Raw genomic sequence first — 22,756 nt, 5'->3', positions numbered from 1 at the left:
CAAGAAAGAAAAATCAATCTCTATCTCAGGAATGCTGTTAAAGATGGAAAACCCATGTATTTTTAGCAGGTCTACAAATCACAAAATTTTGACCTTCTTATTTCAATGAGGTAAAGTAGATGAGGGTATTTTACTGGCCAAGGGATTGTGACAGGTTGTTTAAGACTGGCAATTTTAAATAGAGTACACATTGATTACACATAGAATAATTCCAGGACACTCCGTAGTCTGCTTCTCCAAGGCACCAAGCAACAGCAGTGCAACTTTGACTTTGTTGTCCAGGAATTTACAATGGAAAATTATTTTTCCCCCTGCCAAATTCCCAGCTTCTATTTTGTGACAGACAAGTTATAAAATTACTTAAATTGTTCTGAATTTTACCCAGAATAATGACATAAAACAGTGGGGGAAACACTGTTCACCCAGCAAAGGAGATACAGTGCAAAACATTTTAACTAAGGTAGGCAAAACAGACTTCAAAGTCAGTGCACCTTACAGAGCTTGTTTCAGCCTAATAAAAGCAATGCCATTGAGACAGATCATTATCCTTACAGACTAGTTTGTCCTCAACCTTTCTTTGGGGATCATGGATTGAAGCTAGCATGGTTCTTGATTTATCTTTTTATTCTCTTGGTAGTAACAGCATTTGAAATGACCTTTTAGTTTATCATTAGGTTTATTACTCTGTATAGCTGCCTCCACACACATGATCCTATTCATAAACATAAGGAGACACAATTTCAAGGAAATAGCTCATTTTTCTGCTGTGCTCAAATCCACAATAATAACCAGTGGATCAGGATAGGGTAAGTGATTACTAATACAATGAATGTTCTCACTGATGGAGCTGGCTTGAAGCAGGAAGTTTTTATAAAGCTAAGTATTACTGAAAAATAAGCCTAAAAGCTCAAGAATAGCTTCCATTTGCAGTGACACCTGATGATGGTAGCTGGTGCTAGCAGGTGGGGTGACTGAAAGAGCCTGAGAACTCACCTTCTGACAGTGAAGATCCCTGAAGACACTCAAGCTGGTTATCTCTGATACAAAGGCTGTCCCCATTTGAAAATTTGGCCCTAATGTAACAGGAGAATGCATCAGAGCTTTAAGTGAAGCAAATACACATTTGCCCTTGAACTGTAACAAAATCCAGTGAAGCAGAAAAAAGGGAGGCTCTTTGAAGAGCCTGTGAAGTCACCTGAGAATACTGTGAAAACACTTTTTACAGTTGTACTATCAGGGTTATGTGGGCATTTACTCCTGTTTATTTAGGATGTTTACAATAGAACCTCATGGCTTTCCCTCTTGGATCCAGGTTGTTAACAATTGTCTTCAATAGTAGATTATATATTTCAAAATAAGGCTGGCTTTTAGCAAGGCCATACTCTGTCTTCCTATCACTAACAGAACAAAACACTCACCATATGCAAGAAAAAATAAAGTCCAACAACAACAAGGGGATGAGGGTGCCCCAGCTGTACAGCATAAGTAAATGCAGAGATTCAGTGCAGTTTGCATACACTCCTACACAGGCATGGCCTTCCAATAATTCCAGTCATAGGCTACCACTACCTAGGTCAAACTAACTGATTTGGATAACTACATAAATATACTAGTTTCGTAGCCAGTGGTTTGCATGAGAGACAGCTTACCCCTTTATGTGTGAGTGCATATTGCTGCCCAGCCCAGAAGAGCAGCATACCTGTGTAGCTAGAGTGGCAATGTGGTGCTCTCCTATTTCCTCCCTTCCATAGCTTTTGGTTGAGAAAGACATTCATGCAACATTCCTCACACAGGTCATTAAGATGTTTTTCCATGGAACTGCCAGCCTGGCTATCTAAGCATTGTTTCAGCCTTCAGACCGCTATTCTTAACCTTATACCTTCATTTTGGTGTCGCAACTCCTTACGATGGGCCTAATGCCTAAAGAGCAATTAGCAGCCATACTAATTTTTGCACTTGCTGTTATTATTAAATGCTGTCAGGTTCATTCATCTCAGGGGTTTGTAACGTCTGCATAGCATTTAAATGACAAAATGGAATAGTGTATTTTGGGCATTTAAAAATCTGCACAGTGCTTCAAAGACATTGTGATGCCTGGGGAAGAATTCATAGCTCTTACAACAACTGATGTTTTAAAAAGCAATACATTTTTAAAAAGAAGCCAGGCATTCATGAAGGCAATCCTGAATAAGAATTCTTGGTGAGACTTTGCAAGTAAAAATGTGAGGGTTTGTGCATGTGAGGAAATTAACTACGGCAGAACTACGGCTGTAAAATTATAATGCTGCAGCAGCTACTGCTTGTGTAAATCTCTGTGTTCCTACACAGACAGTATCCTGGAATAATAGACTGTATTTTGGGGTTTTTTTGGTAGACCTTACACTGGTTTGGAACTAACATAAACTCTTTCTGCCTCATAATCACTTGGCCCCCTACTACTGAAATCAATCTTCCATTTTCTCTTTTGTGCAAATGCCCCTTCACCAAATTACACTTTTGCAACATAACGAATGCCTACAGAAAATGTCTGCAACTACTTATTGTCGGCAAAAACTAACAAAGAACCTGACATGATAGGGGAGGGCAAAAGAGGGACAGACGGCCAGAGCAAAGGCTACCACATTTTATGTACAGTACTAAGGAGAATGGTTAAGGTGATCTCTAACCAGGAAGAGAAATTGCTGTACCCCATCAGAAGATATGAAATTCCTTCCCTTACTTTTCTGGGATTTGCCAGTTTATTGTGTGTAGCACTGGCAGATGAGCCCTGAAAAGCTTGTTGCAGTGATTTCAAAGAGAAGCAACACATGGTTTAGGGAAAAAGCTGAGGCAGTTCAACAAAGCACCTTCAGTGAGTGAATTTCAATTGGCTTTTCAACTTAGTATTGCAAGAAACTTTGAGAGAAAATGGATTGAAGTATTTACAGTGCATATAAATCACAATAAAAAAAGGGAACACTTTGCCAGTTATCCACTTGATAAACAGTAAGGAGGAACAATATTAAGCTGGAAGCTTAAAAATTTAATATGGGATAATGCAGAAGCAGGATTGGTTCAACTGGGGATCTGATGTTTAAATAACCAAACAAAAATGGAATTTGAGTGATTTATATGTGTTATCAGAACTCTTCAGGTGAATCAAGGTTTTAGTAAGAGGATATACTTTTTACATAAACTCTATAGTCTTCTGATAAATGTTTAATATTAAACTTATCTAAAATTCTAATAAAATAAAACATACAAGGACAATGTCTACATTAAGTAGTACAAGTTGCTTTTACCATGGCTCTAAGTTTATATCATGTTTGTTATTGCAGAAGCCTGTTTAATAAGAAAATGGGAGTTGGAGTCACATGGATCAAAAAATGGGAGTCTCTGTTACATAAATAAAAAAATTCTCACTCACCAGAGGAAACGAGCCACAATACATTGTGCAGACTGGTCCATTAATGCACACCAGACCATGGGCTCCACCCTACAGACACAGCTTTAACTGAAAGGTTTTATAATTTTGAAGTTTGTAGTCCCAAATTTTTTATGCTTGCCAGGAATGGGATAATAATGAAAACTAAACACTGTAGCCACAGAAGATGCCCACAAATATTTGTATTTTAAGTGGCTTTTCTTATGTTTTTAGGCCTATATACTTTTTCTTCTAAAAATGCTCATATAATCAAGTTTGTTAGCAAGAATAGAACTAATTAAATAAAATATAATTAAATATATGTGGCAAAATATTTCCTAAAATAAGTTCTTAGCAAGAAGAAGTTTATTTTTTCCTAAGTACTTCCCTGTCCCTAGCAGGAGGCAGAAACATAGCATGTGAACCACCTATCTTAACACAAGAATTTGAATGCTGAATCAGAAAAGGGTCTCAGCCAAACTCTAAAGAATAATAGGTAACATCGAGTCACACTTCCTATGTTATGATCTCCCTCTTCTAGTTTAAAGAAAACAAGCAGGACTGAAGCTGGTAGTGAAGTGACTTGCCACACTGATAGAAAAACAAGGATTAAGAGTCCCAGATTCCCACTCAAGAACCATCTGCAGTGAGTTGCATTTCCTGCTCACTCCTATAGACTTTGTTCAGCTTAGAGAAGACCTGTGACTGAATTCTCTTGGTTAATGGATGTAATATAAATTCCCAGCTAGGAATATATGATCAATGTGAAAACATGACAAAATTTGAACTGGGACCAAGCAGTCAGTTAAGGGCAACATTAAGAATTCACATACCTGTGCTGATTTTGCACACTGCTGCTACAAATCCCATAAAGTCTCAGTTCCATTATCCTACCACAGCTAAAGGAATTTATTTGTCTAAATATGTTTTCAGGAAGGTGCCTCTGTCAGGGAGATGCTGGCAGCATCAGTGCTCAAGCCAGCCTGTGCAAAAAATGGCCCCCATCGCTAGGAACTTCAGAAATACTCCAGTATTTCAGCTTTTGTTACCATCTCACCCTTAGGAATGTTGTTCTTTGCTGTGTACCAGTTAGTCAGTATATTACCCTTACTGCAAGTTTGTAAGTTGCTAGTCTAGAAACAACCACAATTTTCTTTCCTCTTTTTTTTTTTTTTTTTTGTTACAAAATTCCAACTTCACCACATATTTAGAAAGAATAATGAAGACCCTTGAAGACAGAATAAAATCAGGTTTAATGTAGTTATCCCAAGGTTGAGTAAATGGTCTTTCCCTCTCTACGTCTTTATTTCTCTGACAAGCTGTTCACACTTAATTTGTACAGAGCACCATTTAGTCTTGATGTGCACTCTGTCTTCCCAGATTACTTAGTCAAATAGTCACCTCATCACCTACATCCAAACAACTGTTTTACAAGAGATACCTTACGGCCAGTCAACAGATAAAATCTCAGTGTATGGTGGAAAAGAGTCGCTGAAACTGCTTCAAAAGGAATGAATTAGCAGATAGTATATTGGCAAGGTGACCCAAAGCCACAAGCAGCAAAATGCATGAGAACATGAAGCTACTGTGTTGTAGTCCATTATTTTGTCTCAATGGCAAAAGGAGATGTCATTCATGGACAGCATGTGAGCCTAGTAATTATTTGAAGTCCATTTCTTCTGTATTCCCTTAGCACACAAATAATTACACCAGGGATTTCAGAGGGCACCTCCCTGTCTAGTCCTTCTAATCACTTTATGGACTCATCCATCAATTTTTCTGATTCCTGTGTTGAAGACCCTCTGAGGGACTGCATCTGCAATCTCTTGTGGTAGCAAGTTCTGGAAATTCACTGTACAGTAGGTAAAAGGATTGTCGGCTTTTTTGTTTTAACTCAGTTTCCTACTGTTTTCATTGAGTAGCCTCTACTTCATATAATGTGGAATTTGGTGAACAACAGTTCTGCCTTATCTTTGTGCCAGAACTTCACTCATTTGCCCTCTTCCCCTCTTTCTACTTCAAAGAGAAGAGAGGTATGGCTTCAATTTATTACACAACTCTTGATTAGTCATATGATCAAAACCACCTGTACTGTATGTATTTTATTTTCGTAGAGCATTTTGACCTTGTAGACAATGTTCTCATAATCTTTGAGAAGCTTCAGTTAAAAAAACCCCCACACATCAGTAGTAATGTTCATATTACTCTCCATGTGGAAGCAAAAGGGAGAACAGAATGACTGAACATTTCTAGCTGTTATTAAAGGTGTTCATAGAAATAATGTAGTTTATGTTGTTTGATTTGAGACTAGATAAGCAATTGTGAAATTAAGGACTGTACTATAATGTGCATGGAAGGTAAGAAAAAGCTTAAATTATGAGGTCATGGAGCTCCTCTCAGAATCAGCACCTCAGAATTAGAAAAGACAGTGAGGATTAAGATACGACTGAGAATGAAAGGCTCGATTGCCCTCTGACATCTGGGAGCTTGGATGTCTTTCTCTAGGAAAAAATCATTCACTATATAATCTCCAGACTTTCAGCATCAATTCGAGTACAATTTAAGCATCATCATAATATTTCTGTAATTAACTTTATGGAGTGACTTTTCTTTCAAAATGTATTCTAAAATACAGAAAACTTTGAATAGACTTCATGAATATACACCTTGCTATGTGATGTTATACTACCTGCTGAAGGTATCTCCTTTCCTTTAACCTTAAAAACCTACTTTCATAATCATCAAATCAAACACAGTAAGGTATCACACCTCATTTTCTCACTTTTATCCCTACTGTTGTAGTATATTTTCATAGAAATACTTAACCTATGCTCACCAGTGACACAAATAACTTGGGTGCCATATCCTGTGAAGTCTGGGGACCAAGGTCAGGTCACTGCCTATTTCAATATCCATGTCTCCACACATGCCCCTGAGTAAATCAGGCACATATGCACAGAATTTATTTAAATCCTTTCCTTGCTCATCTCAAAACAGTCGTTTAATAATGGCTATTTGCAGGCTGAAATGTTTAAGCCTTATGTTTGACTGGGTACTAGAAAGCAGAAAGAAACTTCCAGCTTGTTCTAGCTCCAGGGACCTGCCAGGCCTCTCTTTTCCAGCCTTTGTTGACCCCTGAAGCCCTGATAAACACAAACAGCTGAACCTGGCTGCTTCTTTGCCCAGGGTGTCAAAGGAATAATCACATCCTAACTGCTTAATCTGCCTTTGGCTCCTCTTGTGTCTTGCTCTCCTTCCTATGCTCTGCTTTGCATTGTAATTCCTTGGCTTCCAGACTGTTGCCTCTGACCTCTCTCTTGTTTTGCCCTTCAACTTGGTACATCTGTACCGAGTTTCCTGCCCTTTGGCTTAGCTTCTGATCCCAGGTCTTGCCTATATGCTTGTCTTGTGTATCTTTACCCTTCTATTGCCTTTGACTTGCCTTGCTCTGATTGGGCTCTACATCCAACTCGAGTCAGATCCTGGAAAACTACATTTGATCAGGTGTTCACAAATGCTTGTTCCAAGTCTTTGCGAAAACTGCTTGGACTTTCAACCCAAACCCTTCTAGTATTCTGTGATTCTTGTGGTACAAGCAGGGGAGCATTCACAGAGGGCTGAATGTGGGCCAGTGTCCCCACACAAAAGTGACAGTCAGACCTTGTTATGCTCAAGTATGCTGACAAATTTTCCTCACTTCAGACACCCCATAGAATTTGGAGGAAGAGTAGAAGGATCATCCACTAATCATCTCTAAAATGATGATTAATCAGAGTTGTCAGCTCATGATGGGATATCAAATGCGAAAAGATGAGCAGAATAAAAGAGCATAGATTTTAATTTGCTTTGTTGTATACAGACCTTTTCTACTTTCACTGAATTTAGGAGAAACATTTAAAAAATGTAATCATCTAACTTGACAATGAATTTTGCTACTATGGCTGCATATGCATACAGATGGTGAGGTTTTGGCAAAGGCAGAAGCACTTGGATCCAGTTTCTGAGAATTTGGAGGTCTCATGCTCAGAAAAAAATAGCCAATTTCTAAACAAAAGGAACCAGGAAGAGGGAATTACTTGATTTTGTTTCTCTTTGCTGAGATAATGAATATTTTACTGAATGTGGGAAAGCACTAATCCTCTACTTCTTGTAATTCATGGAAAGCAATCTGAAAACTCACCAAAGACTGGAGAATTACAATATCCTCTATCCATCCAACTCTGTTTTCCACTATACTCCCTTTTTTTTTCTAACTTTCTTTCCAATCTGAAAAGAAGGGATTGGTGCTAAGCTTCCTCTGTTCTCTGGTCCTCAATTTAAATTTGTGAACACCTAAAGGTCAAAATGCAGAAGTCTGTCATCAGTTCTTACGCAGGCATAACTGTTGTTAGCTTTTAATAAACTTGACTCATTTTTATAACATTTTATGTATTTTCTTCTAAAATATTTAAAATTGTTTCCTCCGTGCAGGATATAAAGGACATGAGTATTTACCCACTTACATGGGTGATGTTGAAATGTAGAGCTGTTTGAGGTCATATGAACAAAGCGACTGCATTGATGGTTTTGTCATGCCTGAGTAATGTATCCAATCCAAATTCATTTTGATAATATCACTATACCACACCATGATATATAATTTTTATATATTCTAAAGATTTTTTAGCTACATGTGGTATAGAGTCAAACAAAAAACCCTACCCCTAAATGACATAATGACATTACTGAGGTTGGTTTCTGTGAAAATAGTACTTACAAAGTATAGTATAGGAGTCTCTATATATTCATTCCCTCTCCCATCACTTAATTACATCACCCTTTAAGACAGACATATAATGTAATTAGAGATTTGAACAGTTCACAGCTAGATCACTTAAAGTAACATTGTTAATGGGCTTTAGAAGTTCTCCCTTTAATATTGCCAGTGTTATAACTTCTAATTACCTTAATAATTAGGGCTGTGTCATTCATGATTGAGGTAACAGTTGCTACCACTAATGGGTATTAGAGGTCTCTCACAAGGCATGTTTTGATGTTCTCACTGAGTTGCTTAGGGCAGGCAAGAGCTATTTGTCCTTAGAAACCTAGTGGTTGCTATGTGGTGGCCTGGGCTGAGGCATCCTTACTAACCACTTTAATACTGCCACCACCACTGCTGTTTTCACTGGGGAGTGACTGTATTAAAGGCACTCACCACACACTGCCCTTGAAATGCAAATGTTGCACCTATGGATGAAACCTGTTGAACTCTAATTGCTATTGTTACTATTGCTACAAATAACAGCATAAACTTCAATGTCAAACCTGACTGATATTCAAAGAAATCCATAGGTAATTCTTCCCCATTCCTAACCCTACAAATTTGCAATGGTTATGATTTGCAAAGTTTAAGATGACACATCTTTTTCATTATGCATGAGTAATTCAGAAGAGTAACTACAACTAGGCTAAAGTCTAAAGGAAAGCAACTGGGATTTGCAGCTATTTTGCCAAGATATAAGGCTAGAATCACCTTTTCAAGTACGTTTTTTCTCAAAGACTTCTGGCATAGATTGAAACCAAGTCTTCTATGAAGAATAAGAGTAAAAGGTTCCTTCTTATTTATCTGAAACTAGTTCAGAGATAAAGTCCTGTTCTTTGGCCATGCTACACTTTGAGGCTTAAGAGCTCATTCACAGGAGAGTGGAGAACTCAGGATTTATTCTACTTCCCTACCTCAAATTTACCAAGATTTATGTAACTGGAGAACAAAAATGTTTTGGAGAATGATTAAACACAGGTAGATAGGAAAAAAAGTCAACTTCATCACACAGACTTTCACCAAACTGGTTTTAATAATCTAGGTTGTCCCTGAGGACTTGGGACAGAATTACTTCTTTTATTTACTTTGGTTTTTGGAGCTTAATTTACTGAGTTACATGACTGTGATGGAAAATATTAAATCCTCAGGGATTGGAGGAGCATTTACTTCTTAGATTTGTTTGTTTTCCAGACACAGATTAAACTGATTTCCTGACTCAGGTTAAATTACACTGAACAGGTAAAAGGGCAACTCTGTGATGCAGAGAAAAATGCCCTGGGGATACAAAAAAGATTGATTTATCCCAGTCCCACTAAAAACACCCAGGAACTTAACATTTATTAGACTGGACATGAAGGACATACTCATATAGATAAGATACACATGGTAAATTAGCCCTTTAAGGTACAACATTGAAATCAATACACTACACAGACACCACAAAGACACTCTCATTCCTCTTCATCTAAATTAAAATCTGGGTAAAAAATAGGAAAAAAAAAAAAAAAGGAAAACAAATCCCAAACTCATGTATCTACTTGACCAACAGGTATGAACATTTCCCTCCCTCATCAGGTAAATATATAATGTGCTCATGGTTGAATCAGATTTAATTTCTACAGACTTCCAATATTAGTTTGGCAAGTATCATTGCTTCTTTGTGCCCCCTTTTAGTGAAAACAAAGTAATTATAAGAGTACTACCTTTGTCTGCTTTGACCTTAAATAGTACTAGATACACTCCTTCAGATACAAATACAATCTCATCAAGGAAAGAATTCCAGTTAAGAGTGATCATATTTCCTGTTGATGACAAGATAGAATTCCAGGATTAAAAAATCCCTATATTAAAGTAATCTTAAAGATTTTTAGATCAGCAAGTCATACACATATCTATGTGTTCATATACAGTGTATGTGCATATATACCTAAAGTATACACATACAACTCACACAAATTATAGTAACACTAGTGCCAAACATTTTGCTCACACATTCCTAAAAGTTTTCAGACATCTTTACTAGCCATTTGGCTACAAATCTATTCCATTAAATTTCAGAGCATGACAGAAATTTCACTGCTATACTCTTAAACTACAAGACAAAAGGTATTAGATCTTAGATCACATGAAACTATGCCAAGATCATTCAGGAGCCCAAAGCTACTTGTAATGCAACACAAACAACAAGTAATTCAAACTACTCTATGCAATATTTACAAATATGTCAATTTTAGATTAACAAGCTGAACAAAGCATACTTGTACACATACTGTCATAGACGAACTGAAAAATGTCTCCCACAAAAAGAATAGCAGTTCAGACTGATTTTCAACTTTAAAAGAAGTTATTTTGTGTTTTGGGTAAAGGCTCATGGATGACCTGGACTGGTTAATACAATTTTTGATTTTGCATCATGAGGATAGAAAGTAATTGCAGTAATTGCATAATTAATATTATACACATCCCTAAAATTACCTCCAAATAAAGGACAAGTACAGGCAAGGGAATGGAATATGATGAAAGAGAGCCAAATCTATGCCACCTCTATGCTGCCTAAGTCTTAGTTTAAGTGATCATAGGGGCAGGCCTTATTACACCTCAATCAGATGCCTCCAACTGAATGATCATCTAGGTTTTCTTCATGTGGAACAGGTACTTCTAAAGGCACAATTTAGCTCACCCTTGGTGGATAGCCCAGAGAAGTTATGGAGTCTGTTACTTGCTTGGAGACACTCAAACCCTGACTGGATGTTTCAATCCGTTTGGCCAGCTTGTGTGCTACAAGTGTGCCTATCCCTGTCCACTGGCAGTACAAAGAATGAGGACATGATGAGGAGAGCTCACTGATGAGGAGAATTCCTGATGCTGCCCCTCTGCCTGCCCTCAAACATCTCCTACTAGGTGACTCTGCAAAGTCAAGCACTGCCTGTGTTTCAGGACCACAAAGTTCCCTAGACATACAGAGAAGCTTTCATGGTCTAGAAGTGGTTCATATACTTCTTAACTGTCTTTTCAAATGACTTTGGAGCAGGAACAGATATGTCAAAAACCTGTGTAAGTCTGAAATAGTAGACAATGCACAGCAGAACTGCCGAAGTCATTGCAAAACACAAGAGTCTGGATCATTTTAATTACAAAAGCACAAGAATGGCGACTTTTTTTCATGCTGCTTAGTCTATGAAGGCCCTTACTTTATTTTGGCCTAGCTCATGTGTACCTCAGAAAATGTTTTGGTAGCCTGTATCCCAACTAGATGGCAGTACACAATGAATGGCATGCCTTTGTCTAGGATATCCTAAAAATGGCAGAGTCTCACCTGTGCATGCACAGGCATTGTCTAGCTGTTGGAATGTATGCTCACATTGTACCATACAGTTCTACTGCCCTCAAATCATCCAGATGGAGGCCTGGCCAGATTATTCAGTGGTATCCAGCCAGGTGCATGCGTGTCCTTCCATCCAGTGAAACCCAGAACATGATGGAGATGAGTTACTGGTATGGAGGAAGAAAAATCTCTGTTAATATCAGTTAAAAAAAAAAACAAACCAACTGTAACATTAGTGCCAATGTCACACTTTGCCCTCTGAGATCAACAGGAGAATTTTACGTGACTTGACAAGAAACGTGGCACCTTCTCATCTACCCCTAGGACTGAGATACAGCCAGAAGATGCATCCAGATGCAGAAACAGAGAAACACTTCCAGGTGTCAAATACAGGCTGGGCAAAACTGCTTTTGCCACCTATTCATCCCTCAATCAACAAGCTTCCTCTGCATTATTCTTACTGCTGACATACTCATCTCCTCTGGCACCCCAGATAAGGAAATTAAGAAAACAAACATAAGATAGTTTCCCCCATATTCCAAGAGGTTCATGTTTTCTATCAGGTGTAGTCAAAAGTTCACTAAATTAGAATATCTTTCGAATACTAAAATGTTTTACATACATTACATATGAAACCCATAACTGAAAACCTTTAACATACATGGAGGATAAAAACTTAAGAAATTCCATCAGTGTTTTCCCGGAAGCAGTATTGGTTAGGAACTTCCCACTAGGCAAAATGAGGATATCTCAAACTGCCAATTCTATTGATCATAGTTGAGCTAAGAAAAGTAAATTCAAACATATCCTTCTAGAAAAGCCCAGCAACATGTCACACTCTGTCACTAGGGAGTAAAAGGAGGAAAAAGCAACCTCACTCCAAACTCTATTGTGATATTTTTCCAATGTCCAAAAAGGCACAAGCAGTATTTCCTTCTGGTATTAATATATCCAGACTATCAGTTTTAATAGTGTTTAAGGTGAAATTACTTTATTCTATTGTCCTCATGCATCAAAAAGTCATCATTGGTGTTACTAGAAGGCTGAACATCTGCATGTTTATGAAGAAAGGAGTGAAGATTAAGATAAAACCATACCCTTACTGATCTCAGGCTGCTCTTTCAGATTAAAAGAGTAAAAGTAAATAATACCATAACACTAAAGACCTCAGAGCTTGCTGAGAGTGAGTTCATGACAGGCACAAACACTAATAACTACATCTATCCAACATTCTTCACTGACAAATCATTATACCAAAGGCATATGCCTGTACACATGGATACACATAGATTAATTTAAGCATACCTCTTTTTGCTATGGGATTGCTACTTATTTTGTTCTTTTTGAATATAAGTATACTACTCCATCAAAAAATTTCAACATCTTGAAGAATATTGGAGAAATGAATAATGTATGCACAGGTATGTGAAAATGTTGTATGAGTCAACTGTAATTCCACCGGTCTGTTTCCTTGCACAGAGTTTCAGTAGTTCATGCTAAATAAAGCCCCATTTCTGCCCCTCTCTATCATATGATTTAGCAGGTGTGCTTTTGAAAAAATGAGTAATTGCATTTAAGTCAACCTGCATGCACTGAAGTAGCACCGCTTAAGTGTTTGCAGGATTAGGGTTTAAGCTTCCAATTATCCCTACTGCAGCTGTGCGACATATACCCCAGTGAATGCATTTCTCATCAGTTTTAATTCACGTTTTTCTTTCTGGGGACTGAAAGTGGCAAACATAAGTAGAGGCTGAGTGGTGTTGTTTCTGTTAGGCCTACACACCTAATAAAACATAATATTTACTCTCATTGTTATCATCAATAATTGAGTTAGAGATTCACTATATGACCCAGTGATCATGCTACACATCCTTCCTCACTTTAAGAAACAGCCTGAAGTTTTAACTTCAATATTGGGTAATTCATTAAAAAAAAAAAAAAAAAAAAATTATATGTGTGTAGTGGGTCCAGTATGTTACTAGAATGAAACCAGCAATTGCTAGAGAGGTTTTGTGGTTGGTATCATTCAGAAGGTCCCAGTACCACAATCCTACTGATACGTAAAAAAATGTCCAAACTACATTCGTTTACCTCTAGACTCTGCAGTGGTCTTACATATATATCATACGCAAAGCAGGGAAAAACAGGTATCATACTGTAATTTTAGTCATAAGGTATTCACATAAATTAATGAAATCAGGACCTTGTCCATATTAACTTGAAAAGTGCACAAAATCTTGCTACTACATTACTAGTTGAAATTTAGACATATGTAAGTAAGCTAATTTTATTGTCTGATGGCAGTAAAACTAGCAGAATGTCCAAAGAGACATCAGAAAACTCTTAGAAATCACTAATACTTAAGATTCCTGCCAGAAAAAAAAACAAAAAACAAACCAACAAAAACAAAAACCTAAGCAACTCTTACAGTTGTAGGGATCTGATTTTCTTTGCTTAAGTCTGCATTTGATGGACTGACCTATTGACATACCAATTAGAAAACACTATGGTTTTCCATACATTTATGGACATCTGGATGCAGAGATGTAAAGGTTAAGTTTGGTGCATACCTGGCTTTCCTCTAGATAGGGTCTAGACACAGCCAGCATGAAGATGAAATCCAAGAACTTGAGAACAATTCAGAATCTGATAACAAAGACATGGCTCAATTCACTGCAGGGTTTAATGGCCTTTCTTTGTTCTACCTTCCTCTTAGCAGGATTCAGGTTTGGTCTCAACAGGAAGTCCCAGAAGAACTCCTCAGACTTTTGGGGTTTCTTCACAATGACCAAGAATAGCTACTGAAGCAAATGCCAGTGAGAACTGTATTTTAGTTCCTTATGTTACATATTGTAGAACATAAAATGGTTTGTGTTGGAAGGGGACTTAAAGATCATCTAGTTCCAACAGCCCTGCCATGGGCAGGGACACCTTTCAGGTTCCTCAGTGCTCCATTCAGCCTGACCTTGAACACTTCCAGGGATGGAGTATCCACAGCTTCTCTGGGCAACTTGTTCCATTGACTTTCTGCCCTCACAGTAAGGAATTATTTCCTAATATCCAATCTAAATCTGTTCTCTTTCAATTTTTATTTGATTCCCTCTTGTCCTGTTACTACATGCCCTGTAAAAAGTCCCTCTTCATCTTTCTTGTAGGCTCCCTTCAGATACTGGAAGACTGCAATTAGGTCACCCTGAAGCCTTCTCTCTTCCAGGCTGAACAATCCTAATTCACTCAGCCTTTCCTCCAGGAGAATTGCTTCATCCCTCCAATTATCTTCACAGCCCTCCTCTGGACTTGCTCCAACATCTTTTAATGCATCAAAAGACCCCAAGGAATGCCAAGTCAAACACTTTTCCTCCTAGATAAGCAGCAGATGCTACAGTAATTAAGTTTCCTGATGTTGCAGACTTACATGAAGAGTTATGGTGATACAACAAAATGCAGCATGGTTCAGATTCAACCCATGAAACACAGATTTCCGTTTCTTTCCTCTAGCACAAGGCATAGTGTTTTCTGATCTTTATCTTTTTTCCATCCCATCAGCTCCCAATCATACATTTTTCCATTGCCCAACCATTTCTCCAAAGCATCCTTTCTGTCCCTTTTTGCTTTCCCTGGGTCATTTTCTTCTTCTCAATGGCTTTAGTCTAACCAAACTCTAAATTTTTACTCTATATGTCCAATTTTTTACCATATCTATTCACTATATCTGATCCTTTTATACTGCCCTACATACCTACATCTGTATGTATCATGTTGATCACTATTCTCAACATTTGACTTCCTGTAACTTCTGATAATTTATCTGGAATCTGATTTTCATCAATACAGTTTTATTCAAAAAAGTGGCCACAATATTATTTAACAACATGAGGTACCTGAAACAATAATTACTAAAATATGTTAAAAACATGCCACAGAAAATTTTCTATTACCTTGTTATTTTGTAAAATGCCAGTGTGTCCCATTTTTTTCATTATGAAAATTCTCCAGTCACAAGTGTGACAAAATTGTTGTATTCATCATTGCAAATTTTAGAAGGTTTGTAATAAAAATAGGGTTTTAATTGCAAACTTTTGAAAAATGTAAATTTGGGGAAATTTTGACCAATAGTTATACAGAGTCTCTTAAACACTTGCATGTTATGTTAAAAACAATTAATTTAATCTCAGAACAGGCTGATGGAAGAGATAGTGTTTTAGTGGTAGACATTTGACACTTTCCAAAGTGAAACCCACAGGTCCCCACATGCTTGCATTGGGTCATTGGACAGAGACTACCCAGAAGATGGATGCTACCAGACATTGTAGAGAAAAGAGCTGACACTAAATTTTGCTCTGGATTAGGATTTTGTTTCTATGCATATGCACATTAATACCAACAAATCCATCTTTAATAAAGTGTACTTTGTTGGGGAATTGGGTTATGAACACTGGCTAACATAAGCAGCAGCTATACTCAGGTAGTTTTGCAACACAACTCAACAAGACATCCATCCCAGAAGACCCATTCAAGTGTTGGTAAGATTTCTAAACAAATCAGCAGTCATTTTTCAGAACTCCTGTCCACGCTAAAGGGAAAATAAAAATCAGAGACTGGAATAAAATCTAAGTCGTCTGGCTTTTAGTGGCATTTCTTAATCAAGATGTAGTTACTGCAGCTCTATGCTCAGAAATAAACTCACCATGTACCCTGTTCTATTCAGTCTCAGCAACAGAATCCAGGACTCAGTTACTGGAAGTGAGAAATACAGTCTTAACTCTCCTGTTTGTTTTCCATATTGCACACAGGAAAGCAGCTGGGAAGAGAAGTATTCACCATCAGCCCCCATAATATTCTGCAAGTATAAAAAATGGTGGCAGACAACAGGAAAGAAATTAATATATATAAATACTGAAGTGGAGAGAAGGAGCAGAGAAAATGCATGTAACACAACACATGACCTCCATCAGCATAGATTTTCAGGCTGCTGCTGCTGCATTGGGCAAGGAAAAAGTCTAACAGTAGGGGCTCAAATACACTAAGCTTGAACCTGCAGAGGGTTAGTAGGAATATTAATGGCATAGTCCATCCCAAAAAAAAAAACCCAAAAAAACCACTGCAGAGAAGCCAATAATTAGAAAAGGATCTTGAAAGGAAAAAAAAAAAAAAACCAAAAAAACAAGAAGAGTTGTCATGCATTATTTGAATGTCAGCTGGTACATAACAGAAACTGAAGGCAGGTAAGAGTTAACAGTAATTTTACAGAATTTAATAATTTTTAATGCAAGTTTTCACATTTTCTTTGCCCATGGAAAAGTGCATGCATTTCAAAAATGCCTGAAGGCAAAGGCATTTTATATTATGGATATGACCAACAACTCTTTCACCCTTAGAAATGAATCTGGTAACTCTATAAGACTCCGTGACACAGGATATCAATTCAGTGCCATGACATGATAGAAGAGAAGACCAAGTCTATTAAGACGTGAGCCCTTTCTTCTGAAATCAGTTTCACACAAATTTGTAAAGTAATGGACTACCAGGTTAGGAAATACCCACCCTAAAGCTGAATAAGATCCTGACTATATTGCAAGAAGGAGGGGATTAAATTCTGCTGCATTGCAACTTCTCACAGCACCTTTTCATAAAGCCACTGGTAATTTTAAATGTGGAAAAGGTGCACCGTTTTTGGAAGGGAGGGTGGAAGAAACAGGATCTAGAAGGAAGATTTTTATCAACATCAGCAGAGCTAGTCCTGCCTAGCTGTCCTAGGATAATTGCTAGAAGCATGGAAGAGTACTACAGAGAGAGCAAGGCTTATCAAACTCAGTCAAAAATAAGAAGGTTTATATTTTCTCTAGTTAGTTTTTGCAATTGTGGACAAGCAACAAAATGATGAGTCCTAACACATGAGCACAGTGCTTGTGCAGTCATTTGGCCAAAAGGTTTCAGCAGAGTAACCCTTTGTTTTCGGTCTTCTAGCAGACATCTACATCATCTCAATACTCCCAGTGGTTCAGCAATGAGCCTGCATTATTTCACCTTTATCAATGTCCACTTAAATGGTCACAAATAAGAAGGGCTATAACAATTTGTGGGGAAAAAAAATTTTGCCCAAGGGGGTAAAATGTAAACTTTAACATATATGCAGATGTGACTTTAAAATACAGAGCTGTAATTATTCCAGTTGTGATGTGATAACTTGTGTTCATTCCATTATTTATGACTGTATCAACTTGTTTTCTCTCCACTCAGTTGTTTGGCCAGCTGCATAGTGCATCAACTTTTTGTAACTTAGAAAGGCAGGCCATCATCAGACCATAACAGCTGGATGCATTATGCATCTACCATTGTACAAGTAAATTAAGAATTAGGTATTACTATCATCACTAGTGCATTTTTGCAGTAATAAAAAAGAAAATAAAAAATGTAATGGCTATTTTTAATTCTAGTGTGGAAAGTACCTATTAAAACAATGGCACCAACAATATTCCAGTTGATCATCATTAGAGTGGTAAGGGATCTGGATGGGAGAATTTTGGTCCCATTTGTGTTTGTTTCCATTAAATACACATACAGTGCATACTCTTTGAGTGCTACAGCAGTATCAAAATACAAGAAGGAGAAATGGTACTTGCTAATTTAGCAAGCAACATTATTTTCTGTCTGAACAACACAATTTTGCATTTTAGGAATTCAAGAGAAACACCTGGCTTTACCAAGACAAGAATCTGGATTTAAATCCAAGCATTAAATCCATCCAGGAGGAGACCACACCAGTCCAATTGCCCTGTAAAGATGGTGTGTGTAATGTGCCAGCAACAAATATTGGAAGCCATCCTGCCACTCTGTGTCCTGTGTGATTAGTAACATGTAAGAACTGGGTCCACAAAGCTGGTTCTTCTTTTTCCCTCAGAATTCTCTGGTACAAATTCATTTTTCAGTTTACAGCCTTTGAGAACCTCTCCACAGTAAAGCTCACATTTTCTTTGTAGATTTTCTTTGCATTTTATAAAGACTAGTCTTAATAAGAAAAAAGTATGAAACAGAGCTAGATTTTTCTTCCTTCCTTGTCACTAAAAGGGTACAAGCGCTGCTTCAATTTTTCAGTTACTCTATAAATAATGTCTCACTGCATTTTCTTTAGGAGTATATAAATATGCTTAGCTTTGGTATCTTAATGTACACAGCTCATTCTGCTAAGAGATCAAGGCAAATTCATGCCCCATCTTCAAATTCTCTAACGCCTTAGGAAAATGACTGCTACAAATATTTGGGGGTTAGAAGTGCACACAGAAATTACCAGTAACATTTCCCCTTTGATTGCCATCATTGTGAATAACAAACACCGTCAAAGTAGAAAGAGAGCAAGATGACATGATACAATATAAAATGACACTACCAAAAACATACCTGTAAATGAAAGCTTTGAGAAAATGCTATATTTTTAAATAGGAAATATAGATCACTTGAATGAACATGCAATATTCTCTGAGGCTTTGAAAAACAAAGACCTTAATAATTACCCTAATTACTTCTGTTGTGATTCTACCTTTGAGCCTATATAAAAAAAATCTAACAATTAGTTACACTAATTTAATCATCTGGTTTTAAATAAATGGCTGTTTGTATTTCTTTTAACAAACTTGTTTTAGAAAGACCAAAGACAAAATTGTTTTTTTCGATTTAGCATCCACCATGTCATTTAGTTTGGTCTAACTTATTTATTTGGGTTTTCTGCCCAGCAGCTGAAGTCCTCTATCTGGCGACAAAAGAAATGCAACAAAAGCTACAGCAGAAGGTGGAACACATTATTTGGTAACACATCTCAAATACGGCCTGGACAAACCACCTCTGAGGGTAAAAACATACATCACATTTCAGCTTCCAAGCCCAATTTAGTCTTCAGTCTCTCAACTGAGCCTGTCAATTAGGGTGTCAATTAGGCCTTGATCCAGCAGAGCACCGAAGCATGTGTGTAATCTGAACATGTGAATAACCTTGTTGCTCACTGCAAATCAGGATGATAGTGACGGGGGAAAAATGAACAGGACCACCAGTTCATTCTCACATACAGCAATTATAACACACTTTAAAATATTTTCTTGAAGCAACATACTGGAAAATTGTGGCATTTATCATCTCTGCTCCTTTTGGAGCTACTATAAACCAGGGCTGCCATTTTTTTTTTTTTTTTCAGAAAGAAACTAGATATTCAGTCCTCTAAAACTACATGAAAAATCATCTATTTCCAAATTACACCTGACATAAAGTGGCATCTCTATTGAGCTATACAATAATAAACTGTTTCTTATGTGTAGTGCAAATGCAAGATTTTCACTATTTTACTTTTTAGTAGACTTGGCACTAGCAATGCTGCTGATACGTAATTAGAAGCAATTCACTGTTTTGTACCTCAGCTTGCCTGCACCTAACATGAAGAGCATGATCCCTCTCTTTTTCCAAAACACTGAGGTCTCCCAATTAAAGAAGCATTCCTCTGGAATAACTTTTTGCTGTTGTTGCTTAGGCACATACTGTGGCTCCTGAGGCAAGTCAGTAGCCATTGCACACTGATCCATATTCCTACCCAGGAAAGTTAAAAGTGTAGCTACGGCATGAGATTCTCCAGTTAGAGAACCACAAAGACCTGCACAATGATGTGCCAGCAGAAGTACTAGTGGAGGCAGGGCTAGGAACATCACACTCAGGAGTCCACTGGGCTGTGGCAACAGCTCTACTCTCTGGATGCTCCCTTAGTAACTAGATGAGAAATACAGAAATGTCATCTTTAAGAACTTTCTCCTGGACTCTTTAAAGCTTATCCCCATGCCAGTTTTAAAATACCACAAATGTTCGGGATAAACAATGTAACATGGAACTTGCTAATGACAGAAACAAGCCAGCCTTTGCAACATGCTTTCAATGCTAGGCGAACACAAGTAAAAATACCATGACAGCACAAATCCACATTTTCCTCTCCAAGTCTGATCTTAGCCTGAGACACCGACAGCCTGACAAATTCTTTTATCTTAATTGCAGAGCAAGTGATGTAACAAGGAATACAAAACTAGGTTCGGGGTTTTGTGACACTCAAGTTACAAAATGCTTCCATGCTGGGTAATACCACTCAGAAAGGAAAGGGATCCAGTAAGAGCCTAATCTTACTCCCACTGGAGTTTGCAGCAAAACTTACACAGAAAGAGAATGAAACCTAAATTTGACACCAATGTTAAAACTGATGGACTCCTTTCTGTAACCTGTCAAGTCAGTGATAGGTTGTTTGTACCTTTGATTGTTACAGAGAAATTACCAGATCAGAATTCTGAATCCATGTAATAAATGAACTTTAAAAAATGTAATTCTTGCTTCTTAAACACTGTGTCATATGCTTTGTCAGGCTAGTGTAACACAAAAGGTTGTGATGTATACATTAAGATTTAAATGCACTCTCTGGAAGTGACATGAAATGTGCAGCCTTTCCATTGTTTTTACACAAGAAAATTAACTCATTATTTCTATCTCAAGAGTCAATCTCCAAAGTATCTCAAGAGCAATGTTTTTTACCTTCTGAAAACTGCTGCACATTAAATGTTTTTTGTAGCTTTCTACTGAAGGAAAAAGAGTTGAAAAAAAAAAAAGAAAAAAGACTGATATTGGCAAAAACTTTTCTCCTCAGTGCATTCGCATGTTTACTCATCCATACATGTTCAAAGCTCACCAAAACACCCTTCCTCTCTTGAGCAAAACATCATCCTGATTTTTTGGTTTAGGCAGAAGAAAACACATGGTGGAAGGTGCATGCACTCTATGAAAGGAGAAAGCCACTGAGCCAGAAAACAATTCTAAAATGTGTACAGGATTACAACAGTTAAATCTCAAAGCTGCTGAGAAATTGCTTGGATGCTATGAGCAAAAAGTGTGGTTCCAGAGTATAATCCTAGTGATACACTATGTTCTTTGCAAAAGGTTGTGAGGCCTTGGCCTAATAAGCATAATCTCATTACACTGCAAATAAAAGTTTCCTATTTATCTCCAGATTTCAAATGAATCTAATAAGGCTTATGATACAGTCACCCAATACCCTAATCATATTTCTGCCTATCTAAAAGCAATCAGTAATTGTGTTATAGCAGAACGTGCTGACAATACCTCTGACACAGAAAGGAGAATGAGAGCCCAGCTGTACTAATTAAATTAAATGCTAGGCTGATGGAATACATTTGCTGAAGCTTGGAGAGTATGGGTGCAGAATTAATAAGCATTACAGCTTAGAGCAGGAGATGATATCATAATGGATGCAAGGTTTTGATGTGGAGAGCCTCATTCAGATTCAATGTACCATAATGTACGGATGTGACAGCTGCTTAGAGAGGTGCAGAACCTTGAACAAAGTGCACAGGAACTTTCTCTCCCCCCTCCTTCTTTTTTTCCCCTCCTCTCCCTCCTCCCCCCATCTTTTTTGTTACTTGCTTAGGAACTGTATTTTTATATTATCTGTGAGCTCAAAAAAATACTGTTGTGGCCCACAGTTTATTATTTATTGCAATCCTACTGGTTTGCACAGTGGTTTCTTTTCTTCCTATCTCCTCCTGTCTGCCGTTTTAAACTTACCGTCCCTGCAAATGAGAGAAAAGCCCTTCGAAAAACATAACACAATATGTGTATGGTCAATCATAATTTCGCCTCTCTTCCCTTATTTTTAACGCCAGAAACCCCGGGTGCGGGGGATATCCTGCAAGGGAGACGAAAATCCAAACGCAGACCATTGCTGTCACTGCGGCCAAGCTGCTGCAGGGGGGTTTGGGAACGAGCAAGAGCCCTGGAGAGGACCTGGAGCCGGCCCCGCCGCTCTCCGGCCCGGCCCGGCCCGGGCCAGCGCAGCACAGCCTCCTGCTCATACATGGCTGGCGGGGAGCGCCGGGCCGGGCTGCTCCGCCGGCCGGGGCTCATTACCATGAGAATTTTGACAGGATATTAGATTTACTAATCCTGAACTTTCCGGGCTGACCCCTCGTTGGCGAGCAGACAATGCCGCTGTCCGCCGGCCGGGCCCCTCCGCCTGCCCTCAGCATGTTTCACCCCCCGGCCCCGGCCCCGGCACAGCCCACACACGGACACCCCCGGCCCGCGGCTCCTCTGGCGGCCGCCGCCCCTCCCTGCCTGGCCCACCCGTCCCCGCAGCCGCCCCCCGGCGCTCCCCTGGCCGTGTGTGCCCTCGCCCGGGCCGAGGCGCGGAGCT

General features: G+C 38.3%; 3 long non-coding RNA genes across 4 annotated transcripts in view; all 3 read right to left on the bottom strand.

The window, feature by feature from the left end:
• LOC137468433 (uncharacterized) overlaps positions 1-21,940 on the bottom strand; it is a 43,755-nt gene extending 21,815 nt beyond the window's left edge. Inside the window, exon 1 of the long non-coding RNA XR_010995935.1 lies at positions 21,667-21,940. This is a non-coding gene — a long non-coding RNA (uncharacterized lncRNA). The remainder of the gene's footprint in view (positions 1-21,666) is intronic.
• Positions 1-22,756, bottom strand: part of LOC137468434 (uncharacterized) — a 386,683-nt gene that overhangs the window by 59,774 nt on the left and 304,153 nt on the right. The window lies entirely within an intron of this gene.
• Positions 6,365-7,239, bottom strand: LOC137468436 (uncharacterized). The gene is made up of 2 exons (XR_010995941.1): positions 6,714-7,239; positions 6,365-6,546 (listed from the first exon to the last, which is right to left on the bottom strand). It is a non-coding gene; the product is annotated as an uncharacterized lncRNA (long non-coding RNA).

Source organism: Anomalospiza imberbis, chromosome 2 (genome assembly GCF_031753505.1).
Source record: "Anomalospiza imberbis isolate Cuckoo-Finch-1a 21T00152 chromosome 2, ASM3175350v1, whole genome shotgun sequence".
NCBI classification, from domain to species: Eukaryota; Metazoa; Chordata; class Aves; order Passeriformes; family Viduidae; genus Anomalospiza; species Anomalospiza imberbis.
This window is presented reverse-complemented; position numbering and strand designations above follow the sequence as displayed.